A 20,782-nucleotide genomic window follows, 5' to 3' on the forward strand; every position below is an offset into this window, starting at 1 on the left:
CAGTTCCCGCAATATTTACGGTGCAAGTTTTAAGTGATTAACCATGTATAGTTACGAATAATATGATGTGCATTTTCCACGAAAATGCAATTAGATGAGTTAAATAGCACACATTTTATGGATTTGGTATTTAAATGTCGTATGCATTGAAACTGAAATGGAAAACACGAAAGATATGACCAAAACGAGACACTGTACATTTTTTCTTTTATACTGCATCAGCCGGCTCTTTTACTTTCAAGAACTGATGCATTCACACCAGCCAATTCGAGAAGTATATTCATCCCATATTTCAAACCAAAAAAAACAAAAAAAATTGTGTTCTTTTGTGTGGCACTTCGCCAAACATAAGCGAACGGACTGTAGCAAGGTATAAACCCACTTCTGCTTGTTGACGAAAGTGTGAGCGTGAGACAATGTCACTTACCGTGGATTGTCTGGAAACACGTATACAGGCGGTCGTGTGCAGATAAATATCACTAGTAACATCTTTGAATCTCCAGGGTCCCTCCCATTGCTATACACAGTGTTAACTGCATTCATAATATTATTTATGACAATAAAAGTTCAAATAAAACAATTATCCGCTTCGATCACTCTTTTTCTTTCCTCCCATGACGTGTTTCGAGAGTTAACGCTCTATCTTCAGGTGAAACAATGAGATTATGTTACATTTTTGCTGGATGGACGCAGCCAGTAGTTTGTTGTGGTTTCATTTCGCTACAAAAACTGTTAGCGTAATAAGGCATTAAGATTACAATCATTTACAAATTTTTTATAAATTTTAAACGGTGATAGAGTTACTTACAACTTGTTACAGTGGACAGTACCCTGCGGTTCGTCATTAATAAACATTCTTAAGTAAAAATGTATATTCACAACGAATCGCAGTGTTCTGTGCACTGGAACAGATTATAAGTAACTATAGCACCTTTTAAAATTTATAAAAAGTTATACAAATTTATAATCTTAGTGCCGTGTTAGGCTAACAGGTGCCTCTTACACGTTTTTGCCGCAAAATGAAATCACAACAAAATACTGTCTGCAACCAGCTAGCAAAAATGTAACATAATATCATTGTTCCGCCTGAAGATGAGAGCGTAAACTCTCGAAACGCGTCGTGGGAGGAAAGAAAAAGAGTGAATTGTTTTACTTGAACTTTTACTAACGGCAGTCAAATGTACGTTTGGCTGACGACGATCGGCTCAGCGTCGAGTTCCAAAATGATCAAATGTGTGTGAAATCTTATGGGACTTAACTGCTAAGGTCATCAGTCCCCAAGCTTACACACTACTTAACCTAAATTATCCTAATTACAAACACACACACCCATGCCCGAGGGAGGACTCGAACCTCCGCCGGGACCAGCCGCACAGTCCATGACTGCAGCGCCTGAGGCCGCTCGGCTAATCCCGCGCGGCTCACCGGCGAGTAACACTGGTGTTAAGCAGAGGCTTCCTAAGCGCGCTTTACTTTTAACCCTGATCACTGGAACGGTTGTCTTCCTTTTTGATAGTGGTTGACACATTCGGCCATATGTTCTGAACAATGAGGGAGGCAGTGGAGCAGGAAGTGAGGACGGAGCAGGTGCGGCAAGGCGCTGGCAAAGGCGGCTGCGACCTCCCCATGCCGGAGTCTCGCAGATCGATCGGTCGATAGCGGAGAGCAGGGGGAGCGGGCCAGTGGGGCGGTGCTGGTTCAGGGGGTGCGTGATAAAGAAGGCCGCGGGGAGGCGAGGCGGGGAACCCCCATCGTCAATCTCGATTTTGGCCGCCGTAGTGGCGGCTCAGCGCCCGCCGCGGTCCGCCCATCCGCCGCTCCCGGGATGAGACGGGCAGGGCCCGGTGTATGGTGCGTGGGCGGGGTGGGTGTGGGGGCGTGGGGGCGTGTGGCGTCTGGAGGCGGCCGGAGGGCGGAGGCGCGGGCGGAGGTGGGACCAGAGGCCAGGGGCCAGCGCAGCGGGGGCGGACAGCCTCAGCACACACCCCACCTCTCGTCCTCAATCCACCTGCCGCAACAGCGCTTCTAAAAATCCCAATAAGCAGCGGGTAACAGCCGTTGAGTACACTACCTGACAAGAAATGTAAAGCACACAGGAGAAGAGGAGAAAGTGCGAAGCTTCGCGGGTTCGAGAGAGTACGTGACGATATTTTTCGGACATTACAAAATCGAGTTAAATTTACACAGAACTTGGCACTGTCAACCCACTTACCTTATGGGATTGCACCCCTCTGTCCAGGATTCATGCACTGATTCGGTTGGGGAGGACGCTGGTCCATTACTGTTGTATCTGGTCATTGACAGCGTGGATTATGGAATTGCGACGGAGTTCCTATCCGAGCTCCCTGCACATATTTTGTCACGGGTAGATCTGGGGATATTACTAGCTACAGGAATACCTCAGGGTCGAGCACATAGCCCGTAGAAAAAAAACGGCTCTGAGCACTATGGGACTTAACATCTGAGGTCATCAGTCCCGTAGAACTTAGAACCACTTAAACCTAACTAACCTAAGGAAACCACACACATCCGTGCCCGAGGCAGGATTCGAACCTGCGACCGTAGCGGTCGCGCGGTTGCAGACTGAAGCACGTCGAACCGCTCGGCCACCAACCCGTAGAGATACGTCTCATGCGTGGACGAGAATTGTCCTTGTGACTCAAAGGAATTACGGACACTGGTTGCGGGTGGGCATTGATGGAAATGCATGGGGAAAGTTGAAAATTTGTGGTACCCGGAATTCGAACATGGGTCTCCTACTTACTAGGCGAATGCTCTGACCATCAAGCCATCCGCAGACAGTGGTCTTTGCAACTGCACGGACTACGCTAGCACGTCTCCCGCCATACCCCAGTTCTCAGTTTATCCACACACTACTAATGTAATGCCCCTTCCCAACTATCGTAATTACTCGCGGCATTTCCGCCTGTTCCCCTAGAGTTTGACCCTGTATGCGTCACTGCTCAGTGGGTGTCTCGCCTTTAATTATATTTATACACAGGGCGTTCAAAGAAAGTGTCGAATACTTTGAGATGTGGGAGTACTCATCGAAACACGAAAAATAGTTCCAGTAAACATGGGGCTGCAAATGTATACTTTCTGAGATAAGTATAATGAACACTGGTCAAGGAATACAACAATCTGCGATAAAAGAACGTGTTAACAGGTGGTGTTCAATATGGTGTCCATTTCAAGACAATGCACTCCACTGCCCTCCGGCGTACGGAATGACGCATCCTTTGAAGTATACCCGGGTGTTGTCACACTGGCTGGCACGCATTGAAGAGGCCACCCTGTAGCGTCCGCACATCGTTCACTGCCGTGGCGTAGAGCATTTCCTTCAGGTGTTCCCATAACCAAATGCTGGGGAGTCAGGTCTGGGGAACGAGCAGGCCATAGTGGGTCCCCCTCCCCCCTCCCTCCCCCGATCCACCGGTCGTAAAATGTGTGTGTCAGATGTTAGCGTACATTGTGACGAAAATGTGCTGGTGCGCCATTATGCATGAACCATATTTGGATTCGTTGCTGCAGTGGCACAGCCTCCAGCAAGGTAGGCAACACATTAATGCGAATCTTCTTGATGGAATAATTTACCAACAGCCATATGTATTGTAGAAATTTATTTTATTTTATGAACTTCTATGTGCTACCAGTTTCGGCATTACATTGATGCCATATTCAGGCCCCACTCGTCATTGTCATAATGCCGAAACTGGTAGCAAATAGAAGTTCATAAAATAAAATAAATTTCTACAATACATACGGCTGTTGGTAAATTATTGCATCAAGAAGTTCATGCCAGCCGTCGTCCCACGATCCATAATGGATCAACGAACATTAATGAGAAAGTCCAGATAATGCCCTCCAGTTTCCTTTGTGGTAGCACGCATGGCCCTGTTAGTCTGACACAAAGTACACCTGCCCATACGTTGATTGAGAATCGGTGTTGATGCCCGCTTTCTTGAATTGCTTGGGGATTTATATCTGCCCTTGCATGCTGGTTATGAAAATTCACAGGGCCGTCTCTTGTGAACCCTGCCTCATCGCTAAATAAAATCTTGATTGTGAATAGTGGATCTGCGTCACACTTCTGCAACAACGAATGACAGAACCGCCGTCTGCCATAATGATCCTGTGCCCGTAGGGTCTAAAGGCGGTGTAGATGATGTGTACAGCAATTGCCCCAGATAAGAGAGTGAGGCACAGGTACCAGAGATCTCTTCCACCGAACGCAGCACACACTGTTTCACGCCAGGCCTGTGGACTATACGGGGCCGTCCATAGTCGGTCTTCTGAGGTACCGAGCGAGGGGGCGCAGTGGCTAGCACACTGGACTCACATTCATGCGGACGACGGTGTCGTCGTAACTGCCGTCTGCTTCATGTCTGCTGTGCAGCGAGCTACCATAATTTAAGTATTAACGGTATTTTTCTTACTTGTCACTTCTTCTTCCGTGTGTATTTGCTTTTAGGAAGCTTTAATTGTCGGGTGCTATTAATAGTGTTCCATAGAATTCGTGTTTGTTTTGAATACAGTCAGAGAGTCCCTTTAGTCAGCCATAGTGCCAGTAGTGCTAGTTTTTGTTTTCAATACAGTCCAGAGACAGGTAGTGCTATTTTCACTGTTTTCTACAAGAAGTGCCTAACAACCACAGTTTAGTTAATAAACAGCCGCCTGTAGTGAATTAGCAGTCTAGTTAAAGGTTGATTGATTCCATAGGATGGATAGGATGTGTGACTGCTGGGGGGAGGGGTTTATTAGTTATTGGGAGCTCCAACGTTAGGCGGGTGACGGAGCCCCTTAGGGAAATAGCGGGAAGGTCGGGGAAGAAGGCCAGTGTTCACTCTGTCTGCTTGCCGGGGGGTCTCATCCGAGATGTGGAGGAGGCTCTGCCGGCGGCGATAGAGAGCACTGGGTGCACCCGACTGCAATTGTTGCTCATGTCGGCACCAATGACTCCTGCCGTCTGGGTTCAGAGGTCATCCTCAGTTCGTACAGGCGGTTGGCGGAATTGGTGAAGGCGGAAAGCCTCGCTCGCGGGGTGAAATCAGAGCTAACTATTTGTAGTATCGTTCCCAGAACCGATCGCGGTCCTCTGGTTTGGAGCCGAGTGGAAGGCTTAAACCAGAGGCTCAGACGATTCTGCGGAGATCTGGGGTGCAAATTTTTCGACCTCCGCTATCGGGTGGAGAAATGTAGGGTCCCCCTGAATAGGTCAGGCGTGCACTACACACCGGAAGCGGCTACAAGGGTAGCGGAGTACGTGTGGAGTGCACATGGGGTTTTTTTAGGTTGGAGAAACCCCTCCCTAGGCCCGACAAGACGCCTCCTGAGACGCAGCAAGGTTGGAGTAGGCAAAATGCAACAGGGAATAACAATATTAATGTGCTAATAGTAAACTGCAGGAGCGTCTACAGAAAGGTCCCAGAACTGCTCTCATTAATAAACGGTCACAGCGCCCATATAGTACTAGGGACAGAAAGTTGGCTGAAACCAGACGTAAACAGTAATGAAATCCTAAACTCAGATTGGAATGTATACCGCAGAGAGAGGCTGGACAGTGAAGGGGGAGGCGTGTTCATAGCGATAAGAAGTGCAATAGTATCGAAGGAAATTGACGGAGATCCGAAATGTGAAATGATTTGGGTGAAGGTCACGGTTAAAGCAGGCTCAGACATGGTAATTGGATGTCTCTATAGGCCACCTGGCTCAGCAGCTGTTGTGGCTGAGCACCTGAAGGATAATTTGAAAAATATTTCGAGTAGATTTCCCCACCATGTTAGAGTTCTGGGTGGAGATTTTAATTTGCCGGATATAGACTGGGAGACTCAAACGTTCATAACGGGTGGCAGGGACAAAGAATCCAGTGAAATTTTTTTAAGTGCTTTATCTGAAAACTACCTTGAGCAGTTAAACAGAGAACCGACTCGTGGCGATAACATATTAGACCTTCTGGTGACAAACAGACCCGAACTATTTGAAACAGTTAACGCAGAACAGGGAATCAGCGATCATAAGGCGGTTACGGCATCGATGATTTTAGCCGTAAATAGGAATATTAAAAAGGGTAGGAAGATTTTTCTGTTTAGAAAAAGTGACAAAAAGCAGATTTTAGAGTACCTGTTGGCTCAACACAAAAGTTTTGTCTCAAGTACAGATAGTGTTGAGGATCAGTGGACAAAGTTCAAAACCGTCGTACATGATGCGTTAGATGAGTATGTGCCAAGCAAGATCGTAAGAGATGGAAAAGAGCCACCGTGGTACAACAACCACCGAGTTAGAATACTGGTGCGGAAGCAACGGGAACTCCACAGCAAACATAAACATAGCCAAAGCCTTGCAGACAAACAAAAATTACGCGAAGCGAAATGTAGTGTGAGGAGGGCTATGCGAGAGGCGTTCAATGAATTCGAAAGTAAAGTTCTATGTACTTACTTGGCAGAAAATCGTAAGAAATTCTGGTCTTATGTCAAAGCGGTAGGTGGATCAAAACAAAATGTCCAGACACTGTGAGACCAAAATGGTACTGAAACAGAGGATGACAGACTAAAGGCCGAAATACTAAATGTCTTTTTCCAAAGTTGTTTCACAGAGGAAGACTGCACTGTAGTTCCTTCTCTAGATTGTCGCACAGATGACAAAATGGTAGATATAGAAATAGACGACAGAGGGATAGAGAAACAATTAAAATCGCTCAAAAGAGGAAAGGCCTCTGGACCTGATGGGATACCAGTTCAATTTTACACAGAGTACGCGAAGGAACTTGCCCCCCTTCTTGCAGCGGTGTACCGTAGGTATCTAGAAGAGCGTAGCGTTCCAAAGGATTGGAAAAGGGCACAGGTCATCCCCGTTTTCGAGAAGGGACGTCGAGCAGATGTGCAGAACTATAGACCTATATCTCTAACGTCGATCAGTTGTAAAATTTTGGAACACGTATTGTGTTCGAGTATAATGACTTTTCTGGAGACTAGAAATCTACTCTGTAGGAATCAGCATGGGTTTCGAAAAAGACGGTCATGTGAAACCCAGCTCGCGCTATTCGTCCACGAGACTCAGGGGGCCATAGATACGGGTTCACAGGTATTTGCCGTGTTTCTTGACTTCCGCAAGGCGTTCGATACAGTTCCCCACAGTCGTATAACGAACAAAGTAAGAGCATATGGACTATCAGACCAATTGTGTGATTGGATTGAGGAGTTCCTAGATAACAGAACGCAGCATGTCATTTTCAATGGAGAGAAGTCTTCCGAAGTAAGAGTGATTTCAGGTGTGCCGCAGGGGAGTGTCATAGGACCGTTGCTATTCACAATATACATAAATGACCTTGTGGATGACATCGGAAGTTCACTGAGGCTTTTTGCGGATGATGCTGTGGTGTATCGAGAGGTTGTAACAATGGACAATTGTACTGAAATGCAGGAGGATCTGCAGCGAATTGACACATGGTGCAGGGAATGGCAATTGAATCTCAATGTAGACAAGTGTAATGTGCTGCGAATACACAGAAAGATAGATCCTTTATCATTTAGCTACATAATAGCAGGTCAGCAACTGGAAGCAGTTAATACCATAAATTATCTGGGAGTACGCATTAGGAGTGATTTAAAATGGAATGATCATATAATGTTGATCGTCGGTAAAGCAGATGCCAGACTGAGATTCATTGGAAGAATCCTAAGGAAATGCAATGCGAAAACAAAGGAAGTAGGTTACAGTACGCTTGTTCGCCCACTGCTTGAATACTGCTCAGCAGTGTGGGATCCGTACCAGATAGGGTTGATAGAAGAGATAGAGAAGATCCAACGGAGAGCAGCGCGCTTCGTTACAGGATCATTTAGTAATCGAGAAAGCGTTACGGAGATGATAGATAAGCTCCAGTGGAAGACTCTGCAGGAGAGACGCTCAGTATCTCGGTACGGGCTTTTGTCAAAGTTTCGAGAACATACCTTCACCGAAGAGTAAAGCAGTATATTGCTTCCTCCTACGTATATCTCGCGAAGAGACCAGGAGGATAAAATCAGAGAGATTAGAGCCCACACAGAGGCATACCGACAATCCTTCTTTCCACGAACAGTACGAGAATGGAATAGAAGGGAAAACCGATAGAGGTACTCAAGGTACCCTCCGCCACACACCGTCAGGTGGCTTGCGGAGTATGGATGTAGATGTAGATGTAGATCTGCGTCCGGCCATCCTGATTTAGGTTTTTAGGTTTTCCGTTATTTCCCTAAACCGCTCCAGCCAAATTCCGCAATGGTTCCTTCGAAAGGACACGACCGACTTCCCTCCGAATCCTTCCCTAATCCGATGAGACCGATGACCTCGCAGTTTGGTCTCCTCGCCCAAATAGCCCCTTCAGAGGTACCAGTGTACCAGTGTGACGGAAACTGGAAACTTCTGCCGAACAGCATATCAGAGGGCACTCTGCGCTGTGGATATTTTTCAGCGTAGAGGGCATGACCTCGCAGGCTACGTCCATTAGCTGTACCGCAGCAGAATATCATATCCACCATTTCGTTTGTCGAGTAGTGCGCTTCCATTGGTAACAAGTGGCGGAAGAGATAAACTAAATGTACTACGTACAGCCGGCCGGGATGGCCGAGCGGTTCTAGGCACTACAGACTGGAACCGCGCGACCGCTACGGTCGCAGGTTGGAATCCTGCCTTGGGCATGGATGTGTGTGATGTCCTTAGATTAGTTAGGTTTAAGTAGTTCAAGTTCTAGGGGACTGATGACCACGGAAGTTATGTCCCATAGTACTCAGAGCCATTTGAGCCATACTACGTACAAACAGTGCAATAACAGTAAATACGTAACTGAATCCGTGGTTAAAAGAAGCCAAAACATCACGGAACGTACCCAGGACTGACAGTGTACAACTAGGCACACAAACACGACGAAAATTAACGTAGCCTACAACATGACTCAAACCGCACAGCTGACTGCTGACCACCTGATTTTAGGTACAGTGTTGCGAGTAAGACATCACAATACGCTACCGACACATCTGACGGAGCACCAATGCAACGACTGTGGCTAATATCCGCAACCAAGCATCGCGCAGCTCTTCCAATAAACACCTGTTTATCTCGGAAAGTATGCGTCTCTGGACCCATGTTTACTGAATTTATTTTTCTTGTTTCGATGAGTACTACCATCTCTCAAAGTATTAGACACGTTTTTTGAACACCTTATATACACCGTAAAACTTGCTCAAATCGGCACGTGTATAATTTGGAAATCTGCCCAAACCGTACAAGTATTTCACTCCCGACACATTCAGTGCACTTTCACATGCTGATTTTTTGTGTAACGCGGAACGTGCCTAAAGCGGAAACGGAAAGCAAAACGTAGAGCAAACTTAATAATAATTCATTATATAATGCGGAAAAGAGCCTATACAGTACTGCTGTATTACAGTTCATTAGTTATTCACGACGCTAGAAGGACGTCACTCTTAACCCTAGGACGCCCAAGCCTTTTTTTCTGACTTGGATTCCTAAGGAGGGGGGGGGGGGGGGGGTTCGGCGAGCTCACAGGTGTTGAGTAAGTTTACTGACGAAAAATTACAACTTTCAAAATGGTTTATGTATTTTAACTAAGGCATCGGTTTATAAATGTTATTAATTGTTATAAAAATTGGATTGAGTGAGTAAAAAATTGACATATTACAATACAAAATACAGATGTGTTCATATACAATAGACTACTCTGAGTCCTCAACTTCAAAGCAAGAGACACACTTCACAATTTTTTTCTGAATGTGTGTTACACACATGTTTATGACACTGTCCACAATACTGTTTTGGTTTCCTTAGATTGTTGTACTTCTGCTTCTTTTGTTTTAGCTTCTCTTAGACAAATATGGCACCGACATTTCCCTGCAGGAGGCAGACGTGCTTCTGTTGTCACTTCTTTGATTTTCTTTTGTAGAATAGTCTCCATTGATTGAACAATTTGGTTAGATAACCCTCTTGCATTGGCACTACTTTCTTTTACCTGCAATTGCACTAGTTCCATCCCAGCTTGCAGAAGATAAAGTTTCCGTTTGTTGTGTTTCTTTTCATTCCATCTCGGATGTTGCTGGATGAATATGGTGGTTGCATTGATAGCACAAATGTCGATGAGGGAGTAAAATACAGATAGAGGCCATCTGTTCCCCTCTTGCAGGTGTACATTTGATCAATGGTATCAACTACTTAAACCTAACTAACCTAAGGACATCACACAACACCCGGGCCTTTACCTTGGTGCATTGTTGACATCATCAGTAAGATTTTACTTGGTTTCGTTTTTGCTGTGTAGGACACCAAAGTTACTGGAGGCCTACCTGTTGATGGGTCTGTGAACAAGAACAATGATGAATATAGCTCTCGATTTGACGTGTTCTTCATTATGTCTGGAATATGCTTCCTGTTTGACTGTAGAGTTCCTACTGTAGTAACTGTGTAGTCTTGGTATAACTCTTCCGCCAAATCCATCGATGTGTAGTATCGGTCTGTAGTAATATTTCGACCAATATTTTTCACAAGTGCTACCAGATGTTTGACGACAGCGGCTGAACCCCGTTCTTCTTTCGACAAATTCTGAACATTACCCGCATAGTGTTCCATATTCAAGACGTATCTGTCAACTGCATCGGAAATCATGCGTATAAGGATGCCATACTTTCCCGGTTTATCCTTCATAAATACTTTGAAGAGGCAGCGCCCTCTAAACAAACTGAGCATCTCATCGATGGTGAGGTGGACCCCTGGTTTACACAGCAGTGGAAACCTATCATTAACTTTGTTCAAAACGTAACGGATTGCTGTGAACTTGTCTGCTTCCCTTCTTAGCTGGCGGGTACTTTTGTCATCAAACATTGCAATAAGTTCCTTGAAACGTTCTCTTGCCATAATACCCTTGTAAACTGGCCGACCCATTAGGTCTGACCAAAGATCGTATACACTGACAGAATTGTCCTTATTTGCCCCCTTTAAGTATCGGGATTCCTATAAGGGCATACGATTCTTTATCATTAGTCAAAGTAATATTTCGCCAAACTGCCTCTTCATTTGAATGTTTTACTATAACATCCATGATGTCAGGCATAAGAAGTAACTTCAAGGCTTCTCCAGATGAATGGCAAACACCAGCTGGAGTTACTCCTGCCTGCTCTCTTACTGTATTAGCAACAAACCTCCGAGGAATTCTAGGCTGTTACGTACCTTCTTCCAGACTTTGCCACAGTAACATCTTGATGTTACTGCCTGAAGCTGCGCTGTCTTCATCTTCTCTAACATCCACATCACTTTCCCGATCTGAATCATACTCCATAACACCATCCTCATATTCACTTTCACTCCCCGAGTCAGAATCTTCATCTGAAATTTCATTCAGAACTCTTTCTAAAGACAGTCACGTATTCTTTTAGTCATTTCTAAGTCTGGGTGCGAACACTAGGGAACTGCACTAACTCACTGCAAGTTTACTAGATAGATAACAGCTGACTGACATCAACAATCACTTCCTCTGAAAGTAAACCGATTGTTGTGAATATCAAGATTACCAACCAACAAGAAACTAACTTGCATTGTTGTAGAGATGAGAAATACGAAATCCTAGTAAGTGAAATTTTCTATAGCATGGAAGCTTAAGGGTGGGGGGGGGGGGGTTGTTGGATCCATAATAAGTTTATTTATTTATTCTTTCAAAGCAGGAACTTTCTATAAAATATATTGACACTAAAGTTTCATAAAATAGCGAACAAACAGCAGTAACTCAAAGGGAACATGTAGTATGAAAGTTACTTGGACAAAAGCAGGGGACATAAAAAAATTGTGGGTTCAACGAACCCCCCCCCCCCCCCCTTTTAGGCGTCCTAGGGTTACCACCACTGTTAAGCGGCGCAGAATCAAAAAAAGAGGTCCAGCGCAGCGCTGCTGGTGCGGGCCTAAAACCGCGCTGCTCTGTGGAACAACGAAGAAGTTAGGCTCAGTGTCGGCACAGCATATGAAAGGAAACGTTTCGTTCGTCAGCGCTCTATTTGTCGGCTTTCTCGTTTTCCTCACTATTGACGCACGCTGGCGCATACAGGAACATTGTTGCTCACCTACCTGCAATGTGCGCAGTGAAAGAGGTGGGTATTGTATTTTACCCGACAAGGTCATTATTTTCAGCCAGTTAGTAGCACTTTAAGAGATACAGTAACATGACGTCGAACGAACGGTATGAGTCGTTAACACTTAACGAAAAGATTAACGTAATCGGGGCGAGTGAGAAAGACAAACCCTCTTTGCGCGAAATTATGTTGCGTTTCAAATGCGGTAAAACACAAATTTATGAGACTTTAAGAAACATGGATAAGATTCGGGACGAATGAATGAAAGGAACTGCTAAACGAAAAGAAAGGCGAGGAAGACCAGAAACGAAGAAATTAAAGAAATATTCTAGGTGTGCGGGAAAAAAACTTACCTCTATATGGACCCATGTTGCAGAGTGACGCTCAGAAAGTCGCTAAAGATCTTGGAATTACGGGGTTTAAGACATCCACAGGACGGCTGGACAGTTTCAAAGCTAGGCACAACATCTTGTGGAATGAACTGTGTGGGGAAGCTAAGGATGTGGAGGAAAGTGTAGAAACCGAATGGAAGACAATTCTGCCCAACTTAATTGTGAATTATGACCCGAAAGCAGTGTTCAGCGTGATGAAATGGGACTGTTTTATCGCACGCTACCTTCAAAATCACTAGGAATTCGAGGCGAAAAGTGCACCGTCATAAAAATGAGCAAGGAAAGACTGTACTGCTGTGTGGAAACTTGTTAGGTGAAATGGAGAAGCCACTGGTGATTGAAAAGGCGGCAACGCGTTTTTTCAAAAATATAAACGTCAGTAACTTCCAATCACATGGCGAAGCAATAAAAAGGCGTGGATGGGGAGTGTATTTACGCAAGAATGGCTGGACACTTTCAATGCCAAAATGAATAAAAGGAAATCGCCAAATTCTCCTTTTCCTAGATAATGCAACCTGACACCCGGAAGTAACGTTATCAAACGTGAAATTGGCGTGGTTCCCTCTAGGTTCAATCAGCCTCACACAACCCATGGACCAGTGGGTTATTCACACATTCGTGTCATTATAGGCGATTTCCGATGGAATCTCTTATTCTTAGTGTTGAACAAGCCGAAAGTGCGCTTGCAGTTTCTGTCCTGGATGCAGTAAATTGGATTGGCTGGACAGTAAAGGAAATAAAACCCGAAACTGTCATAAAGTGCTTCAACAACGCGGGGTTTGGGGATCGAGAACAAGACGCTTCTGTGGCCATCGAAGTTCAAGAAAATGCAACAGCGGTTGCTGAGTTGATGAATATGCGGAACATTTCATATAGCGCAGATGATTACATTCGAAGTGATGACGTCAACTCACTCCACTTTCACTTCATCAACAGATTCAACACAAATCCGCAACTCAGATGGTGATGAAGAAGAAACAAAGGAAAGAGAAGGAGCAAAATAATTTCCCTAGAAAAATCAATACGGCTGAAGAATACATTGCATGCATAAACGATGTTATGCAATTTGTAGAACACGCAAGTTCTCCCAACTTGTTGGAACTATTGTATGGTGCAAAAAATTGCCTAGAAAAAACAGTTTTGAACAGGAAATTAAAACAAGTTTCCTTCCTTGATATCTGGCGAAGAAAATTTACTGTAAAGCAAATGAACATGGCTATAATATGTACGTAGCTAAAATAATAAAATAATTTAAAGTTCAAGTAAAATATAGAAAATCCGTGTTATATACCAATTAGTGTAATAGTCCAGTGTTCTATTGTCCAATATACAGTAAATGAACTAATGTGCTGGAGTGAAGGTACGTAAATACAGTATATGCATAATTAAAAATTTTTACTGTACTTTTGTGCATGATACCTGACAAATTTCACGTAGCCCACCGAGTTTTGAGTAATCCGGAAACTTGTCAAATTTGTAAAATTATTTTAGCCCCTGGCAATTCCGTTTTGATCACGTTTTGCTGTATGTAATTGTCACTGTCAGGATAGATACTGTAGCATGCGTGGCAACACGTGAGACCGCAGGATGTCTGTGCCGTCAAAGGTCCCTCAGTCGCCACCAGCTGTAACGTAACGTTGTCCACGCTGGTTCCACACTCCATGACGTCAATAGTAATTCCGCTGTGCCTGTCTAAAACGTTGGAAAACTGAAACGTTTCTCCTCAGACGGCTGCCATTCTAGACGACGATCGTCGTCTGGGGTAGTGCAGAACTGCGATTCATCGCTCAACACACTGCAACGCCATTCGTCAGGAGTCCGTGCTTCCCTGTCACCGGACCACTCCAGACAAGTGTGGTGTCACCGCCAGACACCACACTTGCTAGGTGGTAGCTTAAATCGGCCGCGGTCCATTTAGTACATGTCGGACCCGCGTGTCGCCACTGTGTGATCGCAGACCGAGCGCCACCACAAGGCAGGTCTCGAGATACGGAATAGCACTTGCCCCAGTTGTACGACGACTTTGCTAGCGACTACACTGACGAAGCCTTTCTCTCATTTGCCGAGAGACAGTTAGAATAGCCTTCAGCTAAGTCCATGGCTACGACCTAGCAAGGCGCCATTGGCCTTACATAGTTTGATAGTTATCGTATGAAATGTCTCATCAAGAACAATGTATACAACAAGGATTAAAAGTTAAGTAATAGCAGCTACGTACTTTTCTTTATATCATTCAATAAGTATCCTGTTTCAGACCTCTATCTAGCCTACATGAGAGTACGCGTGCCTTTCGGCTACTTCAGTGTGGCATAGCTGTCTTGTTACGCCACAACAGTTGGCGACGAGGCAACGGAAAGGGTTTTGTTCTTTCTAATTGCTTGCATTTACTTGTGTCATGGCTTCGCCAGATGTACTGTCCGAATTTTATCGCTTGCAGAATCAGCAGACGCAGGCGTTATTGGATGCCCTTGGACAGCTCGTCCAGGGTCAATGTGCCATTCAAACCGATGCGGCAGCCGCCGCTTCACCGCTACCGCAGCCACAACATGCAGTTGCACCGCCGTTTCGCCAGTTTGACCCCACCCAAGAGACATGGACTGAGTGGTCACGCCAGTTTGGATTTCATCTCGCCGCCTACAGAATTCAAGGTAACGAGCGGCAGCCTCATTTATTGGCGTGTGTAGGGGTGGAAACGTACCGTGTGATAGTGAAATTGTTTCCCCGCCGCAACGTAGCAACTTTGTCCTACGAGGAAATTTTGTCGGCATTGGACGCCTATTTCAAAGAAACAGTTAATATAGTAGCAAAAAGGTATACTTTCTTTTGTACAAAACGTACGGCCAGTCAAACTAATAGGGAGTGGGTAGCAACATTGCAAGGCCTTACAAGGGATTGTGCTTTTGAGTGTGAATGTGGACTCCCTTATTCAGATACTATGGTACGTGATGCAATTGCACAGAACGTTTCTGATGTTCACATAAGGGAGCAGATTTTGAAAAACGTCAATCCCTCCCTTCAACAAGTGATAGACAAGACACGCTTGACTTTGCTCAGGAATCATTTGAAACTTCGCCAGCAGTGTGTAACATTAACCGGCCCGCCGGGCGCGCTGCGCGGCCCGGTAAACTGCCCTCGCACACGTCCGCGCAGCTGCCGCCACGCTCTAAGCCAGGTGGGCCGAGCCAGCACACAAATGCAGTGAAATCATGCCCGCGGTGTGTTACTAGACATTTGCGTGCAAATTGCCCGTCACGCCAAGCTATTTGCTTTTTCTGTAATAAGAAAGGACATGTTCAAAGTGTTTGCCAGAAAAAGCTCAGATCAATCACAACCATTCCAGGCCCCTTGCTTCGCGCCGGAATCGAACCAAGGACACTCAGGCTCGTGAACCTTCGCCCATGGACATTCATGTAGTTAATTCCACTTCGTCCAGTGCCACTGTCTCTATCAGTGACTGTGTTCGTCCCACAGTGTGCGTCGACGTCGCCGGAAATCACGTCAATTAGCAAGTGATTCTGTACCAGTGTCTGTTCACATTGCACGAGACAGTCGCTCTTGTCGTCAGCAGGACAATAAACTTTTTGTAGACTTGGACTTTAATGGCAAGGTCATACCATTCCAGCTCGATACCGGAGCTGCAGTTTCATTGCTCAATCACGACACGTACAAACAACTGGGCAAACCTCCATTGCATGCCGCAAATGTTCAGTTAAAAAGTTATTCAGGACAGCTTATCCCTGTGTTAGGACAATGCACCCTTCTTGCAACATATAAGGGACAAACAAAACTTGTGTCATTTTACGTTCTTCGTTCTTCTACTGCAGTGAACTTGTTTGGTTTAGATTTATTTCAGTTGTTTAACATGTCTATCGTAAATCAGGTCCTATCAGTGAATCAGACTGTGCCTTCAGTGTTTCTCGTCTGTGTGAAGAATTTGCAGACATTTTTGCACCGGGCCTTGGTTGCGCTAAGAATTATGAAGCACAGTTGGAACTGAAAGTAAACGCGCAACCGACATTTTTTCCAAGCATGCAATGTTCCTCACGCATTGCGTGATGAGGTCGCAAGAACATTAAACGATTTAGAATCACAAGGTGTCATTGAACGTGTGCCAGCTTCTCTCTGGGCCTCACCCTTAGTAATTTTGCCAAAACCTTCTGGAAAACTGAGACTTTGTGTGGACTTCAAGGCAACTGTGAATCCACAACTCGTGATTGCAACTTTTCCAAAGTCGCGGATCGAGGATCCGTTGGTTCGCCGATTTTTTGCTCACAAGGAGACTTTTTGTTCGACGTGGTGCTTTGTTGTTGCATTCTGATAATGATCAGTCCAGAGTTGTGGTCCCACGTTTGTTACAGTCCTCTGTTATACGGCTTCTTCACCAAGGACATTTGGGTATAGTGCGAACGAAACAACTTGCTCGTCAGCACTGTACTTGGTTCGGAATCGATGCTGCGATTACGAATATGTGTTCTTCTTGCATGGCGTGTGCCGAACAACAATCCGCACCGCCGCGGAAAGTCTTTGCATGGCCACAAGCCACTTCCCCTTGGCAACGCTTGCACATCGATTTTGCTGGTCCATTCTGGAATGCTCGATGGTTGGTTCTGGTAGATGCCTTCAGTAATTTTCCTTTTGTTGTCCGGATGTCTTCCACGACGTCATCTGCCACCATCCAAGCGTTGTCTGCTATCTTTTGCATTGAAGGTCTTCCGCAGACTATTGTTTCCGACAATGGCCCACAATTCATGTCTGCAGAATTTCAGTCTTTCTGCAAGGCCAATGGTATTCAACATCTGACATCCGCGCCGTTTTCGCCTCAGTCAAATTGTGCCGCTGAACGATTGGTCCGGACTTTCAAGTCACAGATGTTGAAGTTGAAAGAGTCGCATTCTCGGGAGGACGCGTTGTTGCTCTTTTTGTCATCGTATCGCTCTCAGCCCCGAGATGGTCGCTCGCCGGCTAAGTTGCTCCACGGTCGTCCTCATCGAACCTTGATGTCTTTGCTGCATCCGCCGCATCAGGTTCCAGTGCAGCGGCAGACTTCTGCTTTTGCTCCAGGCGACGTTGTATTCTATCGCAACTATCGAGGTTCGCGGCGTTGGCTCGCAGGGCGCATTCTTCGCTGCCTCGGCCGCGCGATGTATTTGATTTTGGGGGCCTCTGGTGAGGTGCGTCGGCATCTCAATCAGCTGCGCCTCTGTTGTCGCACGGGTTCTGCCGCTCCCCGTCTGCTTTCAGCGACGGTGCAGTCCGGTCGGCGCCCTGGGGACCCTTCTACTGGCTCGCCTCATCCCCAGGTGTTACCGACGATGCCTTCCATTTTGCCCCATGGCGATACCCCGCCGCAGCCGCCGCCGCCGCCTGTTCTCCCGCCGGCGCCGCCCGCATTCGACGCTTCGCTGCAGCCGCCAAGCGCCTCCCTGGGTCACGCGCCGCCGATCGCTTCCCGTGACCAGCTGTCCACCGCTATGGCACTCTTGCCCGCTCCGGACCACATGGCGTCTTCGCGCGTCGGGTACCCCGACGCAATGGAGGTCGACCCTTCGGCCCCTCCTGTCTTTTTAAGGGCGCATACACCGCATGTTGACGTGCACCCTGGACTAGGTTTTCAGGCGTTTCCTAGCTCCCCTCGGACCGAATGGCCGGGTGCGGGTGGCACAGCCTCGCCTGTTGTTAGGCTCCCCACCGCATCGCATACGTCAACATGGGGTCCTCCCCACGGCGGGCGGAAGCCTTATAACACGACCGTTCGCCGATTTGCAGTTAATAAAAACTGTCTCATACGTAATTGCTATATTGTCTTAATTAAATGACGCATCGCTTGCAACAACAGACATAAAATACGCTAGTGTTTAATTAAACATGTTATCATAATTGACGCAACACCTACATTGTTGGTTCAATCACAGTAGTCAAATATACTAGAAATATACAACTATATTTGTAACAAAAGAAAGCAAGAACTCAAATTAGGTTACGAAACATATACGTACCGGTATGTGAGCTATTCGTCGTCGTCACTCAGAACATCGAATAACTCTTCTGTTTCATGCTCTGACAGAACTGTAGTTGATGTAGAGGGTTGAACGTCGCTCAAAAGATGATGTTGCAGTTTGACTGGTTTTGTCGCAAAAGAGTAACTTTTGTTCGTTCCAATAAGCTCCAATACGTCTGATGGCATTGTTTCTTCAGCTGGTCTCTCAGTATGATCAAAGCATTAATTGTCTTTAACGATAATCTGTTACGTTGTTTAGTTTTTATAATGTTCATTGAACTGAATATTCTTTCCACTTCTGCATTTTAATGCGGTAGGCATAGAATAGTCATTGCTAGCTTTGAAATCAAAGAAAAAGGATTCTCCCCTGCGGCATTTTTATACTGCAAAACCTCACTCCAAAATCGAAAAGTGTTAGTAGTGTTATACCACCTAATGAAGTTGATATTACGCGATTCTTGCAGCATACAGTCTATGAAATCGCCACTAAAACCCAATTCTTTGGCTACATCTGCTACAGCATTATTTTTATTAACTTCTAGTGTTTCTTCAACATTCAGCATTGACATTTTTTCAGGATCGTAACGTTACTTGGCAGTCTTTGTTGACTTTCTTTTATGAGTTTGACTAAACTGAATGCATCTCTTCTTCAAATAAACTTTATTTTCTTCAGACAAATTTGACTCAGACAATTTCTGTTCAAACATAAAGCCAAGGTACGGATTTGCGTACATACATTCGCTAGGAACTGGTGTTGTCAACAAATCAACAGTTGGAAACACTGTTTTGTTGAGTGACTGCATGAGAAATAAGTGTATCTAGTAATTTAGTGGGGTCATTGTCTTCTCCTTCAAATGCTTTTATTGCTATTTGCACGTCTTTTAAAGCATGTTTCAGGTAAAACATGTAAATATGATTTGAGTCGTCACAATACATCTTGTACAAAAGATCGGCAGTGTAACAATTGTCTTGAACCATGGCAAGTGAAAAGTGTAGCTTTAGTTCTTCCCACTGCTCCAGAATTCCTCGTATTGCTGATTCAATGCAAAGCCAACGTGTTGCACAGACCTTCAAAAATTTTAGTGGCTGTTTTCCACAATTTATTGTCTCATTAACCTTTTTATATTCCTCTTGTCTTTCGGGTGAAACGGAGAACCAATTGTAGGTTTCCCGTACAAGAAACTCTGTTTCTAGCTATGGTACTCACTGAGGCGTGCGAAACTGCAAGCTGAAGAGAGTGACAAATGCTTCAAAACATATTCTCTCTTGAGTTGCTCGAAAAAGCCCATTGTTTATTCCAACCATTGCATAAGCATTATCTTTGCCAATTCCTACCATATTAGCTATTGGAAGTTTGAGATCTTTCAAAGAATTCACAAGAACAGCAGCCAGATTTCTTGCAACTGCATTTTCAACTACAGCGAGTTTGAGAAATACTGATTTAATGGTTTGGTTGTTTGCACTATAGTACCGTATAACGATACCCAGCTTTTCAGATATTGATACATCTGTGGATTCATCTATTAGTACACTGTAATTTTGGTTGTGTAAAATATGGAGCCAAAACTTCAGTTATAATGTTAGTGCACTTTGTACGATGTAATTGCATGTTTTAGCGCCCTCATCACTGGAAAACACCTTCTTGCGCAGTATTCCTAAATGATCTACAGATAAAATAGAACAATGTTCCGCAATAAATAAAGAATGGTCGCCTTCCGCTCTGCTTCATCTACATCCATACTCCGCAATCCACCATACGGTGCGTGGCGGAGGGTACCTCGTACCACAACTAGCATCTTCTCTCCCTGTTCCACTCCCAAACACGAGGGAAAAATGACTGCCTATATGCCTCTGTACGAGCCCTAATCTCTCTTATCTTATCTTTGTGGTCTTTCCGCGAAATGTAAGTTGGCAGCAGTAAAATTGTACTGCAGTCAGCCTCAAATGCTGGTTCTCTAAATTTCCTCAGTAGCAATTCACGAAAAGAACGCCTCCTTTCCTCCAGAGACTCCCACCCGAGTTCCTGAAGCATTTCCGTAACACTCGCGTGATGATCAAACCTACCAGTAACAAATCTAGCAGCCCACCTGAATTGCTTCTATGTCCTTCCTCAATCCGACCTGATAGGGATCCCAAACGCTCGAGCAGTACTCAAGAATAGGTCGTATTAGTGTTTTATAAGCGATCTCCTTTACAGATGAACCACATATTCCCGAAATTCTACCAATGAACCGGAGACGACTATCCGCCTTCCCCACAACTGCCATTACGTGCTTGTCCCACGGCAT

The sequence above is a fragment of the Schistocerca americana genome, chromosome 8, assembly GCF_021461395.2.
Source record: "Schistocerca americana isolate TAMUIC-IGC-003095 chromosome 8, iqSchAmer2.1, whole genome shotgun sequence".
Classification (NCBI taxonomy): Eukaryota; Metazoa; Arthropoda; class Insecta; order Orthoptera; family Acrididae; genus Schistocerca; species Schistocerca americana.